The 18,868-nt window shown below is 42.7% G+C and overlaps 9 non-coding genes across 9 annotated transcripts; 6 read left to right on the forward strand and 3 right to left on the reverse strand.

Moving 5' to 3' along the window:
• Positions 1–60: 60 nt before the first annotated feature.
• Positions 61–133, forward strand: trnav-aac (transfer RNA valine (anticodon AAC)). Its single transcript has one exon. It is a non-coding gene; the product is annotated as a tRNA-Val (tRNA).
• Positions 134–655: 522 nt separating this feature from the next.
• On the forward strand, positions 656–727 carry trnad-guc (transfer RNA aspartic acid (anticodon GUC)). The gene has a single exon. It is a non-coding gene; the product is annotated as a tRNA-Asp (tRNA).
• A 208-nt stretch (positions 728–935) lies between these two features.
• trnav-cac (transfer RNA valine (anticodon CAC)) lies at positions 936–1,008 on the reverse strand. Its single transcript has one exon. It is a non-coding gene; the product is annotated as a tRNA-Val (tRNA).
• Positions 1,009–1,211: 203 nt separating this feature from the next.
• On the forward strand, positions 1,212–1,284 carry trnav-aac (transfer RNA valine (anticodon AAC)). The gene has a single exon. It is a non-coding gene; the product is annotated as a tRNA-Val (tRNA).
• A 6,724-nt stretch (positions 1,285–8,008) lies between these two features.
• Positions 8,009–8,080, forward strand: trnad-guc (transfer RNA aspartic acid (anticodon GUC)). The gene has a single exon. It is a non-coding gene; the product is annotated as a tRNA-Asp (tRNA).
• A 199-nt stretch (positions 8,081–8,279) lies between these two features.
• On the reverse strand, positions 8,280–8,352 carry trnav-cac (transfer RNA valine (anticodon CAC)). The gene has a single exon. It is a non-coding gene; the product is annotated as a tRNA-Val (tRNA).
• A 202-nt stretch (positions 8,353–8,554) lies between these two features.
• trnav-aac (transfer RNA valine (anticodon AAC)) lies at positions 8,555–8,627 on the forward strand. Its single transcript has one exon. It is a non-coding gene; the product is annotated as a tRNA-Val (tRNA).
• A 533-nt stretch (positions 8,628–9,160) lies between these two features.
• Positions 9,161–9,232, forward strand: trnad-guc (transfer RNA aspartic acid (anticodon GUC)). Its single transcript has one exon. It is a non-coding gene; the product is annotated as a tRNA-Asp (tRNA).
• Positions 9,233–14,813: 5,581 nt separating this feature from the next.
• On the reverse strand, positions 14,814–14,885 carry trnad-guc (transfer RNA aspartic acid (anticodon GUC)). The gene has a single exon. It is a non-coding gene; the product is annotated as a tRNA-Asp (tRNA).
• Between the last annotated feature and the right edge of the window lie 3,983 nt (positions 14,886–18,868).

Below are 18,868 nucleotides of genomic sequence, written 5' to 3' on the forward strand. Positions count from 1 at the left end.
ACTTTTTGATCATTTGTTCATTTCCGGTCGTGGGTACCTGTGCCTGACGTGTTGTAGGCAGTTTCCGTAGTGTAGTGGTCATCACGTTCGCCTAACACGCGAAAGGTCCCCGGTTCGAAACCGGGCGGAAACACAATGACTTGTTTGTGTTTTCTCCGACTAACAGCATCAAAGTATTTTGCGGACTCAGCTGGGTGAGTTTGTTGCGGCGGTGTTGAGCGCCGAGCTGAAGTCCGCAAACGGCACCCCTGCACATGTCCGGGTGTTGCAGGATGTCACGCAGTCCCCTGTTGGCTGCGTTATCCACTTACCTGCTCCAGCAGAAGAAGGTAAGTGGGCCTCCCTTGGTGGTCAAAGAAAACTTTTCACATCTCACCTGAGCGCCTTCTTCGGGTCTGCCTGTCTTTGAGGATGGACATTCCCGGCAATTTGTTCTCAGCCCACAAGACACACAGCCGGTGGTCCATAAACACGGAGGGACTCACATGCCTCCAGGTGTGAACGGTTGTGAAGCTGCCAGCTGAGGGATGACTCAAGGCGTTACTGGCGGTGAAACTGTTTGGGGAGTGAGCTCAACAATGCGCTTTAAGCATCGCACAAGTCACGTGGCCGCGTCAGCCGTCGGCTGACATGACAAAGACAGAGGTTCACGCAGTCCTTGTTAGTATAGTGGACAGTATCTCCGCCTGTCACGCGGAAGACCGGGGTTCGATTCCCCGACGGGGAGTGTTCACTTTTCTATCAGCTGCTGTGTGTTAGCCAAGAGGGAATCAAAGCAAAACGCCACCACCCACCACAATTGTGACGTTTTGGTCCTGTGTCCCTGCTGATGCGGCCCCTCCTCCTCCTGTCACTGTTTCCTCGTGCTGACTGAGTGAGTGTGTCGTAGGCGTTTGATGTTCCTATTCAGCGTCATCATTATGGATGAATAAAGATGTTTCCGCCCGGTTTCGAATCGGGGACCTTTCGCGTGTGAGGCAAACGTGATAACCACTACACTACGGAAACCACATCGGATGGCTGTCCTGGCCATCGATTCCCACGGGGGCACATGGTCCCACCGTTTTTGCCTCCAGGCACACATAAGGAGAAGCAGGTGTCGTTTTTATCATTTGGAATAATGCATCATAGTCGGTGGGTGTCACACAAGAATTTTTTGATCATTTGTTCATTTCAGGTCATGCGTACCTGTGCCTGACATGTTGTAGTCAGTTTCTGTAGTGTAGTGGTCATCATGTTTGCCGAACACGCGAAAGGTCCCCGGTTCGAAACCGGGCGGAAACACAATGACTTGTTTGTGTTTTCTCTGAGTAACAGCATCCCTGCACATGTCCCCACTGAGTGCGGGTGTTGCAGGATGTAATGCAGTCTCCTGGTAGCTCCGCATCCGCTGACCTGCTCCAGCAGAAGAAGGTAAGTGGGCCTCCCTTGTTGGTCAAAGAAAACTTTTCACGTCTCACCCGAGCGCCTTCTTCGGGTCTGCCTGCCTTTGAGGATGGACATTCCCGGCAATTTGTTCTCAGCCCCCAAAATGACCAAATTATCAAAAAGTAAACGTGATACCTAGTGACTATGGTACATTATTCTAAATCATAATAATGAAAATTTCTTCTCTAAAACAGTGGGACAATGTGCCCCTGTGTAGAGCAATGGCCAGAAAAGCCACCTGATGTGGTTTCCGGAATGTAGTGGTTATCATGGTAGTCTCACATGTGAAAGGTCCCTGGTTTGAAACCAAGCGGAAACATATTTATTTGCCAAGAATAAGGCTGAACAAGGACATCTGCTCCAACAAAATTACTCAATGAGTGAATGGAACGACTGAACACAGACATGGGGAGGGGGGGTCAAAAGTTGGTGGCATTCATCTTTGTTAGCAAACACACAGCCGCCGGTAGGAAAGTCAACACTGCCTGTCAGGGAATTGAATCCCTGTCTTCCACATGACAGGTGGAGATACTGTCCACGATACTAATGAGGACTGCGTGGGACTCTGTGTTTTCATGTTAGTGAGAGGCTGGCATGGTTAGCATTGACAAAGACTATTTGGAGATTTTGTCATGTTTTCGTCATGTCAGCTGACAGCAGGTACAGTTTCAGTATTGACTAAAGACTATTTGGAGATATACGGATAAGAAGATTGTACTTCTTGATAAAACACACAAAGAAACTCTTGAATGGAACATCACAGCGAATACAGCGACTCTGTGGATGTCTGCAGGTATTATTTCATGTCAACACACGTTTTACATGTGAGGCAGAGGATCCATCACAAAACAACTTCTGCAAGACAGCCCTTTAAACAACAGAACCAACTTTACCCCCAGTCACATATGTACGATGACCACTACACTATGGAAACTGCCTCTAACGCAATTGCATGGTTCTAGATGACATCAAATCTGTGATAGGTATTGCCTATGGTCAATTATTAGAAATCATAATAATGATGAAGACTTCATCTATGCTTCATGCAAGAACAGTGGAACAATGTGCCCTTGAATCTATGGCAAGAAAAACCACTAGTTTCCTCCACATTTGCCTCATAGACGTAAGGTCCCTGGTCTGAAACCAAGGCAGAAATATGTTTATAACACGCTATGTCCATAACAATGCTGAATAAGAACATCAAACTCCTCTGACAGTCACCAAGTGAATGAATGGAAACAACTGAACTTTGACACAAAAGGAGTTCAGCCGCAGTAAATGCTGTGCTTCGTGGTGTTTTGCTTTTTCTTTTACACTGCAGCTGGTACAAAAGTCAGCACTCCCTGGTTGAACCGTGGTCTTCCACGTGACAGGCGGAGATACTGTCCACTATACTAACAAGGACTGTGTGAAGCTGCTATTAGATCTTTTTTTTTTTTTTCCCGCCATATTGAAATTAAAGCCATGTCATATCAAAATCATATCTAAGTGTCATAAAATATGAATTCCAGCACTCACTTATAACACTTTCTGAATCAGATGAACTTTAATAACTCCACAGAAACCTGTTTTGTTACTTAAATGTGCGAAAATTGTGCAAAAAATACAAGAATATAATAAATAGAACAAAATGCACGAGTACAGGAGAGCAGCGGTACGCAGAGTCTGTAGTGACATCTTGTCAGGTTAGCAGAGAGACAGATGTAAATAACAAGTCATAAGTTGTATGGACATAGCCCCACTGCTAACAGGCTGCAGAAACATTTCTACATGGTAATTTGACCCAGTGGTACCGTTCATTCATGCCTTTATTGTCACTCTCAGGTTTATTTCTGTTGCCTCAACCTGTCTGAAAGCTGTCAGTGGTAACGTTTGAATCCGGAGTAATGCCTGTCTCAGTGAAACACTCATGGGAGTCTCTTTGACTGTTCTCCAGAGCTGTTAGCTCGTCCATTATATTGTCCATCGATCTCACATTGTTCAGGATGATGGAAGGGAGATGGAGCTTGTGTGCCCCCTTCTCTATCCAGCTCTCTTGTCTGGTTCCAGCTCCTTTTTCTAACACTTCATTACTCCCCTACATTCTCTGTGCATCCTCCTTTAATCTCAGCTTGTCCAGAGCTTGAGAAAGTCATCAGCAATAATCCAAACAAGTCTGACAAAAAAAAAAAAAAAACAAGGTTTAAGGGACTTGAGGAAATTATCAACCACAACAGACTGCATGCACAATTGACACATGCATCAAACTAAAATCACATCTTTCTTGATTTCTGATCACTGCACTGAGTTCCGTGTTTTCCTGTTAAATAGTAATTTGGTTTTCATTGCAATTTTTACATATAGTCAAGAACAATATCTTTTATGATGGAGTTTTGGGAGAAAGAAAGTTTCGGGTCCCAAAGACTCAAGTATACATCAACATTATTTTCATAATTAAATTATCATCTTTTGTTCTCTAAAATCTGCCTGTCAAGTGACTTGAATGCCACCTAATGGATGTGTTCTTCAAATGAACACCCAATTTGTGAATTTGCCACCACAACATGAGTCTCGATGCTGCAGAAGAAGAAGGGTACCTGCTGGATTCATTTGTTGTGTTTGATGGAAAACACGACCTTCACTATAGTCCCACAGTAAGGGCACATGTGTAAGAGAAAAAAAAAAAAAAACAGATCAGAGGCAATCAAAGACCACAAAGAACTTCAAACACACTGTCAGGAGATCAAAAACATCATAAACTGGCAATGCGTTGCTTTCAACTGTCACGTCATTCTGACACTTATTCCCATATGATCTGAATGCACACTTAGTAAGAGGCCGGTGGGCAGGAACTCGTGTTAAGGCATCTTTGAAAACGTTAATCCTTCTGTTAAAACCGTCCAAATCACCTGCGATATCTTGTCATGTGTTCATGTTGATTTTTCTGAAAAATAAAGATGCTACCTTTGAGATTAGCTTCTGCAAGAGGTGAAGTCTTTGCTTGCAAGTTTACAAGATGTGTTGTGATACTGATCCAAATCTAATGAGAATAGCAAACTGTCCTCAAGAGAATACATGAGCAAAACCAATAAACGTGCCAAAGACTGACTGGCACAAGATGCACTGTTTGCTTTAGTCTTGATGAGAGCATGGTAACACAACTGTTCTCATTTTGCAGACACAGAACATTAGAAACAACCATTATGTTGGGACTATGCATGTGATCGTGTCTTCTAAAGCTGCAGCAGAGGTCAGACCACAAACACCCCTGATTCCCCTTAATAGCACATTGATTAGGTATTGATTTTGCATTTCAAGGCATATCAAAGCTGTGAGACGGAATTTCCTTTTTTCCCCACCAATTATTGATTGGTGAATAAGTGCTGGGTGAAGTCATTCCTCAAAGGAATAGATTATTTAATTTAAAAAGACCTAAAAAGACTACTTAACCACATAGAAACATTGCATCATTACAGTGTTGAAGACAAGTCAAACTCAAGGAGGTTCTGCCAGAAGAACGGAAAGATCAGAGTTGTATTTATTCTACCTTTTGATTGCTGTCATGCTCATTCCTAACTGTATATACTTTCCTTCTGGCTCCTTTTGTAAATATATTTAGATATTTTATTTGTCTGGTTTTTTACTTGTATTTTGCACCACTGGAGTTGTCTTTTAATTTCGTTGTACTTTGTGTATGATGATGATAAAAGCATTTTATTCTATTCTATTCTATTCTATTCTATTGTTGGGTTACACTGAGAGATACAGACAGATGACAAATTAATGGAAAAATATGAATATTTAACCCTTACAGAGAGGAGATCAGGTGGCTCTGATATGCTGTGGGGACATTTTGCTGGTGTGGTTTGGATCTATTTCTCCTCTAAGAGGGAAGGGTCACTACAAATCAATCCAAAGTTGTTCTGAGTGATCACCTTCATCCTACTATCAATCATTTCAGTGATTTTGTTTAATCATGGGTCACTGAAGGGGTTGATGAGTATAGAAATTATGTTAAGATCTGATGATCTTAATCTGGCTGAATACTTACGGGAGATTTAGGTCCGATGTCTTACACAGCGCACTCCCCCCCCCACTGTCAACCAACCACCGAATGAGGGAATATTTACTGGTGTTCATCCCTCCAGTAGTGTTCCACAAATTTTGAGAATCTATGTCAAGGTACACTGAGGCAGTTCTGGTGGTACATCCTTCTATACATGGTGTATATCTGGGTATAATGTAGGAAGAAAAATTAAACAATGAAAAAAACACTGGACCTAACATTGACCCCTGAGGTCCTCCAAATGTTATTGGGGCCAGTGACGATGATAAGTTTAAAGTGTTTAGCTAAATGTTTGAATTCAGAGTGTATGACTACATGAGATCACTACTTAAAACAAAAAGTACATAGAGGTAAATAAAAATCATATTAAAACATAAGAATTAACATAGTTTAACATTTAGTTTCACTCAAAAACTCCCATCGGAGTTCCATATAAAAATTTAAGAACTGGCTATTAATATTAGGGCACAATTGGCTTATTTAATTTATCAATTGCAACTTTAGTAGAGTATTTTGTAGGAGACAGCATTGTAAAAAATATGACACTGTATTGGTCGAGACATTTCTATAATTATGCTTATCTTTATTTGTTCTTTGCTGCCTTTTTCACAGGAGGGTTGTGCTTTTTGGATGGCACCAACAAAAGGGCAAGTAACACTCTGCTGTAGGGATAAAGTCCAACCATGATGCGAGGAAGCTTACCTCAGCAGATAGGAATGACATTAGCGTTCCAATTTTATGTCATTTGTCTTCATTTATTCCCCTCACATCCCTCTCTCTTACTTCTCTTTATCTTTATCTTTCATGTGTCCATTTGCCTTCAGCTTCTTACCTCCTTTTGTGTATTTCTTTCATCATTTCCACAGGACTATAGCGTGACTGTACGTTATTTTCAAGTGGACCCTGGGAAGAAGAGCCGTCACTGCAGCTGTCCCTTCTCAAGCATCTAGAAACAGCTCTTCCTCATTCATTCCTGCACTCAGTCCTCCACTTCAACATTTTTCCTTTTTTCATTTTCCAACTCTTAATTCCAACTGGGTGCAAAACTCACCATTACTTCCAAAAAACCAAAATAGAAATGTTGCTTGTCAACATCAGAAAATCATGCTCGGGAAATCCCACATGGAACAATTAGTTTTTTTTGTTGTTCTCTAATCCCTTTCCTCTCCTCATAGGGAAAATGTCAAATGCTATTCGTCTCGTGGGTGGTCTAAAAAAAGGGAAAGAAAAACAAATAAAACCCAGCCCACACATTCAATCAACCAATGCAATTTCATATTATACAGTAGTTGTCTGAATTCAAGCTTCCTGTCAAACGGCACTCAGGTATGATTATCTGCAACAAACTGTGAGTCACCTCCAGTCGCCTTGTGTCCTGCTCACAATAGCGAGTGGATCCATATCTCTCTGGTGGATCACTGGGTCTATATTGAGTGCTATGAGCAGAGTATCACACTGTACGTCTGCCACAGTCCTATCTTGTAATTGATGTTTATGGCTAAAGTTATGCAGTTAAATCCTTTTATCTCACAAATAGTGGGACCTGTATGTTGGCTCGCCAAACTCCCCACGGGAGGAAAATTGGTTGTATCCAATTACACCATTTGCGTTCCCCCTTTGGGTTTATCACCAGCTACACACTTCTCCACCACATTTCACCCGCCTTCCACCTCCTTGCTCGCTTCCCGAGTCACATCAATATCACACCTCTCTTCACCGTAATATCAAACAGTCCAGTGGGAGTTTCAGCTCATCCTTATGCTGCAGACAAAAAAAAAATCTTTATCGAAATTGTGTTTCATTCCAGTGTAGTGGAGGAGTTACAGAATATGTATTGTGTCTTTACTGGAATATTGCTTAATGAATCCGGTGAAGTTACAACATTTTTTTTCTGATAGCCATGCAGATGGGGTTTTTAACACAGTGGAGGAAGAAAAGGCTGCATATGTCTAAGCAAACCTTAATGTATGTCCAGGCCCAGAAGAAAAAAACCTTTACAACAACAAAACAGCACCCACAGTATATTATTTGTTATTGCCATTCAATGTTTTGATCGATAGGATTTTTTTAGGCACTTTTTGGGCAAAAGTTGTCTCACAGCATGTGTGAAAAATTGACAGTGGACAGCAGCAATGATATCTTTTATTTTTTTATTTTTTTTAAAGAAATAAAGAAAAGAAATAGGATAAGTAAGATGTTAAGATTTGGGGATAGTCTACCACAAACACACCCAGCTTATTCCACAGAATACGCTGATGCTGTTACTCAGAGAAAACACACAGATGTTACTGTGTTTCCGCTCAGTTTCAAACCAGGGACCAGTTTCAAACGCTCCACAATCATGCTGGTACCAGAGAAAACCTCTATCTCATGGTCATGAAATCCTCACAGGTTTGAAACCGGGTGGGAANAGCTGAGGGATGACTCAAGGCAATAATGGCGGTGAAACTGTTTGGGGAATGAGCTCGAGAATCGCACAAGTTGTGTGGCCACAACAGCCGTCGGCTGACATGACAAAAACAGAAGTCCACGCAGTCCTCGTTAGTATAGTGGACAGTATCTCCGCCTGTCACGCGGAAGACCGGGGTTCGATTCCCCGACGGGGAGTGTTGACTTTTCGATCAGCTCCTGTGTGTTCGCCAAGAGGGATGAAAGCAAAACGTCACCACAATTGTGACATTTTGGTCCTGTGTCCCTGCTGATGCGGCCCCCCTCCTCCTGTCACTGTTTCCTCGTGCTGACTGAGTGAGTTTGTCATAGGCGTTTGATGTTCCTATTCAGCGTCATCATTATGGACGAATAAAGATGTTTCCGCCCGGTTTCGAACCGGGGACCTTTCGCGTGTGAGGCGAACGTGATAACCACTACACTACGGAAACCACGTCAGATGGCTTTCCTGGCCATCGATTGGCACGGGGGCACATGGTCCCACCGTTTTTACCTCCAGGCATACATAAGGGAAGTCGGTGTCGTTTTTATCATTTGGAATAATGCATCATAGTCAGTGTGTGTCACACAAGAACTTTTTGATCATTTGTTCATTTCAGCTCGTGTGTTCCTGTGCCTGACGTGTTGTGGGCAGTTTCCGTAGTGTAGTGGTTATCACGTTTGCCTAACACGCGAAAGGTCCCCGGTTCGAAACCGGGCGGAAACACAATGACTTCTTTGTGTTTTCTCAGAGTAACAGCATCAAAGTATTCTGTGTACTCAGCTGGGTGAGTTTGTTGCGGCGGTGTTGAGTGCCGAGCTGAAGACCGCAAACGGCACCCCTGCATGTGTCCCCGCTGAGTGCGGGTGTTGCAGGATGTCACGCAGTCCCCCGTTGGCTGCGTCATCCGCTGACCTGCTCCAGCCGAAGAAGGTAAGTGGGGCTCCCTTGTTGGTCAAAGAAAACTTTTCACGTCTCACCCGAGCGGCGTCTTCGGGTCTGCCTGTCTTTGAGGACGGAGAGTCCCAGCAATTTGTTCTCAGCCCACAAAACACACTGCTGGTGGCCCATAAACACGGAGGGACTCGCATGCCTCCAGGTGTGAACGGTTGTGAAGCTGCCAGCTGAGGGATGACTCAAGGCATTACTGGCGGTGAAACTGTTTGGGGAGTGAGCTCAACAATGCGCCTTAAGTATCGCACAAGTTGTGTGGCCGGGTCAGCCGGTGGATGACATGACAAAAACAGAGCTCTACTCAGTCCTCGTTAGTATAGTGGACAGTATCTCCGCCTGTCACGCGGAAGACCGGGGTTCGATTCCCCGACGGGGAGTGTTGACTTTTCTATCAGCTNAATAATGACAGCTTCTTCCCTCATGTATGCCTGGATGCAAAACTCCTTTGTGCAAATCAATGGCCAGGAAAGCTATCTGACTTGGTTTCCGGAGTGTAGTGGTTATTACATTAGCCTCACACATTCAAAACCTGCCGGAAACATGTCTATTTGTCCATAATGATGCTGAATAGGAACATCAAACACTGACAACAAAATCACTCAGTGAGTAAAAAAAAAAACATGAAACACTGACATGGGGGGGGGCAGCAGCACAGGACAACATTGTGGTTGGTGGAGTTCTGCTTTCATCTTTCTTAGCGAACACACAGCAGCTGATAGAAAAGTCAACACTCCCCGTCAGGGAGGCGCAAACATGTTTATTACACGTTATGTCCATAACGATGCTGAATAAGAACATCAAACTCCTCCAACAGTCACCAAGTGAATGAATGGAAACATCTGAACAGTGAAACAAGGAGGAGGTCAGCAGCACCAGCAAACATTACACTCCGTGGTGTTTTGCTTTCGTCTTTCAGCTGATACAAGTCAACACTACATGTATCACCTTTAGTTATGTCAATAGGGGGGTGCCAAGAACTATTTGGAGCTCTACAGATATGAAGAAACTACACTGCTCAAAAAAATAAAGGGAACACCCAAACAACACAATGTAACTCCAAGTCAATCACACTTCTGCAAGATCAACCTGTCCAGTGAGGAAACAACACTGATTGTGAATCAATTTCACCTGCTGTTGTGCAAATGGAACAGACACCAGGTGGAGATGAGAGGCAGTTAGCAAGACAACCCCTATAAAGGAGTGGTTCTGCAGGTGGTGACCACAGACCATTTCTCTGTTCTCATCTTCTCTGGCTGACATTTTGGTCACTTTTGTATTTTGTCAGTGCTCTCAGCCCTAGAGGTAGCATGAGGTGGTGTCTACAACTCATAGAAGTTGCTCAGGTAGTGCAGCTCATCCAGGATGGTACATCAATATGATCTGTGGCAAGAAGGTTTGCTGTGTCTCTCAGCACAGTGTCCAGAGCATGAAGGAGATACAAGGAGACGGGCCAGTACACCAGGAGACATGGAGGGGGCCGTAGGAGGGCAACAACCCAGCAGCTTTGTGCAAGGAGGAACAGGAGGAGCACTGCCAGAGCCCTGCAGAATGACCTCCAGCAGGCCACTAATCTGCATGTTTCTGCTCAAACTGTCAGAAACAGACTCTATGAGGGTGGGATAAGGGCCCAGTGTCCACAAGTGGGATTTGTGCTTATAGCCCAACACCGTGCAGGTTGATTGGCATTTGCCAGAGAACACCAAGAGTGGCGGATTTGCCATTGGTGCCCTGTGCTCTTCACGGATGAGAGCAGGTTCACAGTCTGGAGACGTCGTGGAGAATGTTCTGCTGCCTGAAGCATCCTCCAGCATGACCGGTTTGGCAGTAATGGTGTGGGGAGGCATTTCTTTGGAGGGCCACACAGCCCTCCATGAGCTAGCCAGAAGTACCCTGACTGCCATTAGGTACCGAGATGAGACCCATTGTGAGACCATATGCTGGTGCAGTGGACCCTGGGTTCCTTCTGATGCATGACAATGCTAGGCCTCATGTGGCTGAAGTGTGTCAGCAGTTCCTGCATAATGCTATGGACTGGTCTGCCCGTTCCCTAGACCTGAATCCAGTTGAGCACATCTGGGACATCATGTCTCGTTCCATCCACCAACGCCACGTTGTACCACAGACTGTCCAGGAGTTGACTGATGCTTTAATTGTGCAATATTTTTCTAAATTCACACTGTACATATAACTTATACTGTATATATAACTTATCTTATTTTATATTTAAATCTCTTCTATTTTTTATTTTTTGCTCTATATTTTGTTCTTTATTCTATATTGCACTGAAGGAGCTGCTCTTAATCTCATTGTACATGTGTATAGTGACAATAAGGGCATTCTATTCTATTCTAATTCATGTCTGGTCGGAGATCCCTCAGGAGAACATCTGCCGCCTCATAGGAGCATGCCTAGGCATTGCAGGGAGGCCGTACAGGCATGTGAGGCCACACACACTACTGAGCCTCATTTTGACTTGTCTTGAGGAATTTCCACTGAAGTTGGATCAGCCTGTGATGTGATTTTCCACTTTTATTTTGATTCCAAATCCAGACCTCCATGGGATAATAATTTTGATTTACATTGATCATGTTTATGTTATTTTGTTGTCAACACATTCCACTATGTAATGAATGAAGATTTTCAACTGGAATATTTCATTCATTGAGATCTAGGATGTGTTATTTTAGTGTTCCCTTCATTTTTTGAGCAGTGTATTTAATGGAAAATTACAATGAAGACAGGGACTCTGCAGGAGGCACTTGTTGCCTGTGTGGTGACACACAAGGACTATGTCTCCGCAGATTGTCAGTCACCCAGGTCACTGAAATCACCAGTGTGTCAGCAGAAAGTAGGTGGACATCTCTTTTTGGTTCTTGAAGGCATTTCATCTTTCACTCAAACCTTGTTGGTTCTAACTGGAATAGTGAGTAGTGTTTAGTCAACAAGGCTCAGAAAGTGAAACTGGCCCCAGATTAAACCTTGGTGTCCTGTGATGTCACCACACCTTTCATGTACTGTTAGGGAGAAGAGACCATCACAAAACGATGTATGTGAGAGAGCCCTGTAAACAATACAAGTTTGGCATTTTGAAGTGGAATTCACTGTGCACATTGTCCACATCTGCAGCTACCTTAAGTGAGGGCTGACAAGAAATGGATAGGTTGTTCAGTTTGTTCCATTAAGCTTTCTAATGTTCGAAGGAATGTTTCTCCACTAAATGTAGCAGCTTGAAACTGACACTTAAAAAAAGTTGCCCAGCAGTTAAAATACTGCCTAAGCACAGCTGTGTAAAGACTTTAAGGTAACTACCACTGAGAGTTCTGCCTTCTACCCGGTATAATGGACGGATGACATTTACATCAGCCATTTAAAAACCTATTTGTACTGCACCTCTAATACAGGTCAATAGAATTCAAAGTCTTACATATCTGATTGACAAGTAAACCCCCTAACTAATAATTCAGTAATAAATTAAATACTTATAATCTGCAGTTTATATGAAAGGGACTGAATGACAGAATGACATCACTTTAACACATTGGCTAACATGTTCCATGTTGCATATCTAAACAGGGCTGTAGTGGTGCATGACCAGATAAATCTCCACATAAGTAATACATGTTCTGGCTGTGCCTCATTAACATTCTACTCCTTTGTTCTTTAAACTGATCACAGTTTTTTGGGTGATGCAAAGCAAAGGATGCAGCGAAGTTGCTGCTACAAATTAGTGACAAGGGAACTATTTTGGTGGAGTTTTCACACAACGAGGTGAGGACAGTAATTAAAAAGACTAATTCACCAAATAAATAAGCATGGCGGCATCATTGCACAATCCCAGTCTTTGGCCAAACTTCTCGGAGGTTGGTATTTCCTGCAGAGAGGGGCATTTTAAACCTCACATAAAGTGGAATGGGAGGAGAAAGCATTGTGAATTTTGCAGCAGAAATGGCAAACTTATGCTCCAAGTTTACGTCCTGTAAGTCAGGTTATCAAATCATATGACAGACTTATTAGCGTCCTCGCATTCTTAGAAGTTTTGTTACCTCCTCAATCGTGTCACCTTTTTTTTTAAAAATGTTTAATCCTTGTTCATGAAGCTTTCGTAAAGTAAATTGCCCCCTGTCATGTGAGGTTTTTCTGGGAGCCTTTGACGTGGACGCTGCTCTCTGGCGATCAGCAGGAGAGACTGTGCTTTATTTTCTACCCAGTAATCACCTCCCACTGGTGTCATTACAGGAGGCAGCAGAGAAACTCCACCTCACTACTTTCTATCTCTGCTTATTTGCTCTCATTCCTCCTCTGCGACTCTGCTTCTGATTGGTCTGCCTGTCTATCTACCTTCCCATCTCTCCGACCTATCCGGCTCTCACTCCACTGCCCCCACATTCTCCTCCACCACCTCGCTATCTCCACATCAATACGCCCCGTCTGCCTCTGTGTGTCACTCACTTTCTCCCACCTTCTGGCCTCTCTCCTCCTCCTGCCTCCATCTTTTCCATTCTTCCTTCCCCACCAGTGCAACCCTCTTATCTGTGCCTCCCAAAAACGCTGACAGACATGTTTCTGAAATGGCTTTTCCTTGTGAAAAATCCCCCTGGCCAGTCAGTCGCTTAGAGTAACTAAAAGAGCAAATATCCCCCGCTGGTATAGCTTTATGACATATTTTTGATAACACGTCCAGCACAGAGGCAGCTCCCTGGTAAAAATCAAGGGAATACATGTCACCACAGCATGTAGTGAAATTCTATGTAGCCTAAGTGGAGATAAAGGTTGTTTATCCATCTAACAAAATGTCTCCCTCCATCTTACTCAGGCCTCACTGAGGCTCCACAGGAGACTACCTGTCGTCTCTTTTCCACAGCCAAGCAAAATGTGTTTTTACTATATAACCTTGCTTATATTACATTATGCAACATCTGCAGGATCATCTATTTTGGCAAAAGAAAAATGTGATGCACAAGGCCAAGTACAGATTAGAAGTGCCCATTTAAGTTTTTTAAAAGAGAGAAAGACTTCATTGCCCAGAAATTATGTAACGCACCATCAGCTATTTACACATTCGTGTGTGTGCTTTTAGTTTTCTTTAGCCCTATTTAATTGAGAAAATATTTTCAGACAAACATACACAGGCATAGATAATGGTGTGGGGAAACCACTTCATCTACTGCATGGTGATCAGTCAAAACAGAAGATCTATTCACAATTAAAACAATCAACTTGATGAACTCCTAAACAATTTCCCAGCTATTCGGTTTTACAGGTGTGAGATATAGAATGGACCAATGATACCTGATACTAAGCATGCTCTTTTTTTTTTTACATTGCATTACATAAAGACTTGATGGAAAAATTCTGGTGATAATGACATTATTGCAGTGCACATTGTCAGTGAGGTTCCTCCTACAATCTTTGAGTCATGGCATCCTTCATTTTCTTTGGATGATGTTTCCTAGTAACAGAGGCTCCACCCACAAGTAGTCAAAGGCCAGACTGGAGAACTGAAAAAGACCCCTGAAACATACGTTGTTCATCCGATTTGCTTGAAATTCTGCACTTCCTCTAGACTTTGCCCATGCCCACTGCAAAAACAGTGGGACAATGTGCTGGTGTTTGAATCAATGTGCAGAAAAGGTGCTGTGGTTGCTGTAGTGTAGTGGTTATCACATTTGCCTCACACGCCAAAGGTCCCCGGTCCAAAACCAGGTGGAAACATGTTTATTTGTCCAAAGTAATGCTGAATAATCTGAAAAGTACCACGGTACTGACCCTCAGCTCTGCGTGCGTACAGTGTTGTAGCATGTACGATGAGCATCCTCCCAAAAATACATCACCCCCTGAAGTTGATACAATAAATATATAATGAACAAGAACATCAAACTTGGGGGGGGCTCAAATGTTGGTGGCATTTAGCATTCATCTTTGTTAGTGAACACACAGCAGCTGTGGAAAAACTCATCACTCCCCGTCTGGGAATCCAACCCTGGTCTTCTGCATGACAGGCAGAGATACTGTCCACTATACTAACAAGGACTGCATGGTGGTGTAACTTGTTGTGTGAACATACCGCCTTAAATGAACTTGCCTGTAACAGTATTTGTCATTTCTGTACCAAGGAGCAGGTTTTATAACCTTAGAATGTCTTCAGTAAGACAGAACAAAAATAATTTTAGCAGCACAGCTGTATAGTGTGTAAAAGATTCAGAACGTTTAATTAGTGCAAGACTGCACTATCTGCTGGAAATGAGAATGTAGCTCTCACATGTTAACAATTAAACCTCCACAGAGAAAATGAAGCTCTGTTTAACCTTGTTTGAACTTATTGGCCCTCTGGGATCGAGGCCTCTGTCAGCTGACTCACAAAATGACCTAGATGAAATTACCCTGACAAGGTGAGCAGCCTAATGGATTAAACTGACCTTTGAGATCATCAATATATTTTTGTCCAGGATCAAAATGTATTATTATTATCACATAAAGTTTTGCATGCGTGTCCAACTAGTAGTTTTGCTGATGGTTGCAGTTCAGTGGAATCTTCATGTAACATGGCCCAACAACAGCGACCTTATAGAGCATGTTTTGCTTCTTATTTTCCTCGTGACTCCTCCTCTGTGGATAACCTCCACTTAGTGTTAATTACCTCGGCGTTGCTCCAGAAAACTGAGTCAAAGATAAGGACTGGAAACTGCTGACACAGGCCGATATTGTTAATAGTCAGCTTTGAGACCAAAAATCCTCCACGCCTCATTATCATTCATCTCCAGTTTTCCCCCTCAAAAGTCCCACTTTCAGGAGAACATTTCCTAAATTAAATATTAGCTCATAGCAGATGAGGAGGCAGAGCGGATGAGATGTGTGTGTGTGAGGCAGAAGTAACACTCGGTTAAACTGTTGAGTTAGTAACTCAGTGACATTTGTGGCAGTTTAAATCCTGTGCCTTACTGCTAATAATCTCCACTGACACGCTGAGCAGAATCCTGTTGGTTTTTTTTCTCATTAACAAGATTCATCTGATGTCCCGATTGAGGATATCAAACTGTATCTAATCACTCAAGGCTAATTCAATCCATGTCAAATCATTTTCAGGATGCGGCGATGCATCTGCGAGGATGCTGTGAAGTAATCAGGTTTGGACGGCAGAAAAACATATGAATCATCCTGTCGTCTCATTACCGGAGGCCCACTCGCTTAACAAACTTGGGTCTCTGCTGCTTCACTTTGGTGCTGTGATTCTTGTTCTTGGCCTCAGTGGGGGTTTTGGCAACACATGGTCTGAATGTTACCACACTGTTCCTGTAAATCAACGTTTGGCTAAATAATTCTCCTAAACGCTTGAGCTACACATCATAGACTGTTTACATGGACATGAGTATCCCAGTTGTTAGTGGGCTTTTGCAGTTTTAGTGTTTGACATGTACAACACCAAAACCTGATTTCAGAAACCTTGATAAACTATTAAATTACAAAATTACAAAAACACAATTAAGCTAGACTCAGAAAGAAACCATCTGAGTTTTTGACCCTGTGGGCTGTACCACGAAACTAGTTTATCTAAGTCAGCTTAGTAAACGTCAAAACCCCAAAATACATGGGATTCACTTTAGTTTTTGGCCAAATCAGTGTGAAACTAATGTTACAGACTGAATATTCTCTGTAACAAATACAGCAAGACTAATCAATTCTCTAATTTGTGTTCTATTAGCTGCAGGACAAACAGTGTATAATGGACTTGGTAGCTTCAGGACTAAACATAAGAACATATTTGTGCATTTTCTGTATCACTAGCTGATGTAGATTCCCATAAAAACACAACACATACAGTTCTCTCTACTGTAACTGCACAAACACATCCAAAAACTGCCAAAACTCATCCGATCTACTTCAGACTCAATATTGCACTTTTTAAAAACCCCAGTGCAGGCTGTCTCAAGTAAGTTAGCATCAACAAAGGTTAATGTCACAGTCAGAGCTTAAACTCTGATGTCGTTGATCTGTGACAACATTAGAGAATTTTGCCATCATAGTTGTTGATAGAGGTTTCCTGATCTGAGCGCTTACAAAGCACAAGCGAACTGCAGTTTAATACTGTGTCTGAATGCATCCTGGGTAGTAAAATCAGGCAAATGTACAGAAAGTATTAAAACTAAAAGTAGTCAATGCAGACATCCATCCATTATCTATGCACCGCTTAATCCTCACTAGGGTCACGGGGGGCTGGAGTCTATCCCAGCCGATGAAGGCAGGGGACACTCTGGACAGGGCACCAGTCTATCTCAGGGCTACACTTAGAGACAGACAACCAAGCACACTCACATTCACACCTACGGACAATTTAGAATCACCAATGAACCTCAATATGTTTTTGGACCTTGTGGGAGGAAGCTGGAGAACCCGGAGAGAACTCACGCTGCACGGGGAGAACATGCAAACTCCACGCAGAAAGATCCCGGTGCCCCCACCGGGACGCGAACAGTGTTACCAACTGCGCCACCTTGCAGCCCTCAGTGCAAACAGATATACTGATATACGTATATATGATATTTTTCATGCACTGATCAGTCAGCATTTTACTGTTATAGTTGATCGGGGTGCTTTCTACATAGCATGATCTTGATTTTCACAACAGATCAAACGACTGTTTCCTCAATTCATTAAATAATTTATATATCTTCACATTTGAGAGGCAGAACCCTATATGGAAACATTTTGCATGAAAAATTCCCCTCAATAAACTGATTAACTGTATATAATGCTGGGTGGTTTAATTTACAAAAAGGCAGTGTATATCAAAAGCAATTCATACAGTTTGTATGCAAAAAATCTGAATTTTGCAAGATAACTGAAGTTGTCAAATTAACTAACTGGAATATAAAGTATAATATTTAATTCTGAAAAGTAAAGGAGTACAAATAGAAAAATGGTTTGATGGTAAAATACCCGGGTGCATTACCCTACCTAAAAATTGTCCTTGAGCCTGAGTAAAAGTTCGCAATTAACTTTTGTGATTTGGGAAAGTTTTGCAGCAATTAAAAGATAAATAAAAACGTCTTAATGGACTTTTGGAAGGTTAGCCTTGACCCAAAAGAGATCAAAATAAATAAACAACTTTGGTCCTGGGAGTTTAAGGTTGCAGAAGTTTCGATGACCCACATGTCTTAGTTGAAGCCCAAAACTTTGCCGCTGTCAGCCCTTTAAAAAGACTCTCGTCTTAACCTCGCTACCCACCTCTTCCTCTCTCATTAGCAGCTCTCCCTGGTGCCTGCAGAAGCTCATTATCGGTGCTCAGAGTATTGATTATGGAATTGGTTCAACGGCACATCTCCAGCCCGAATCCCATGGCCCGCATTGTTTGGCTCTGTCCGCCTCTGCAGCTCGGCCACATGGCAGCCAGACAGCAGCTCTGTGGCCAAATTTACAGACAGGAGTCAGTGACAGAGTGGGCGACAAAGCTTCTGAATACAACCAACTTTCCTTCTTTTTTCCTCTTTAGTGAGTTGATAGAAAGCTTGCAGTGTTTTAGGCACATAGGCTCAACCAAAGGCTCTCGACAAGTAGCTGCTGGAGAATTTTATACATGGTTGGGTTAAGCACCAGTTAATAAAGGCAGGTAACACCGATCACTTCTTATAGTTCTATGAAGCAACACTCAGGATGTTGAAAGATGATCAAAATGTTATTGCAGCTTAAAGTAAAAACACCATATATCTACTTTGTAAGACAAGTCAGAATGTCATCACTGATACCTGTCAGATATCTTGTATCACATTTTCATTTTATGTGTTGCTATAACATAAAGAATCTGTGTCTATACTTCTGTGTGTGTGTTTGTTCTTCTCAGCAACGGTGCATCAAACATTGCATTAGACTTGGTAGGTGAATCTCTAGGGACCCAAGGTAGTGCAGAGTTGACTTTAAAGCAGATCAGATGCACCGTGGTTGTGTTTGGGGTCTTTTGGGCTCCTCAGCTCGGCCTTTGACCTGTTCAGCCTTGATTATACTCCCTTGTGGACATGAAG

Source organism: Stegastes partitus, unplaced genomic scaffold (genome assembly GCF_000690725.1).
Source record: "Stegastes partitus isolate 25-593 unplaced genomic scaffold, Stegastes_partitus-1.0.2 Scaffold578, whole genome shotgun sequence".
Lineage (NCBI taxonomy): Eukaryota > Metazoa > Chordata > Actinopteri > Pomacentridae > Stegastes > Stegastes partitus.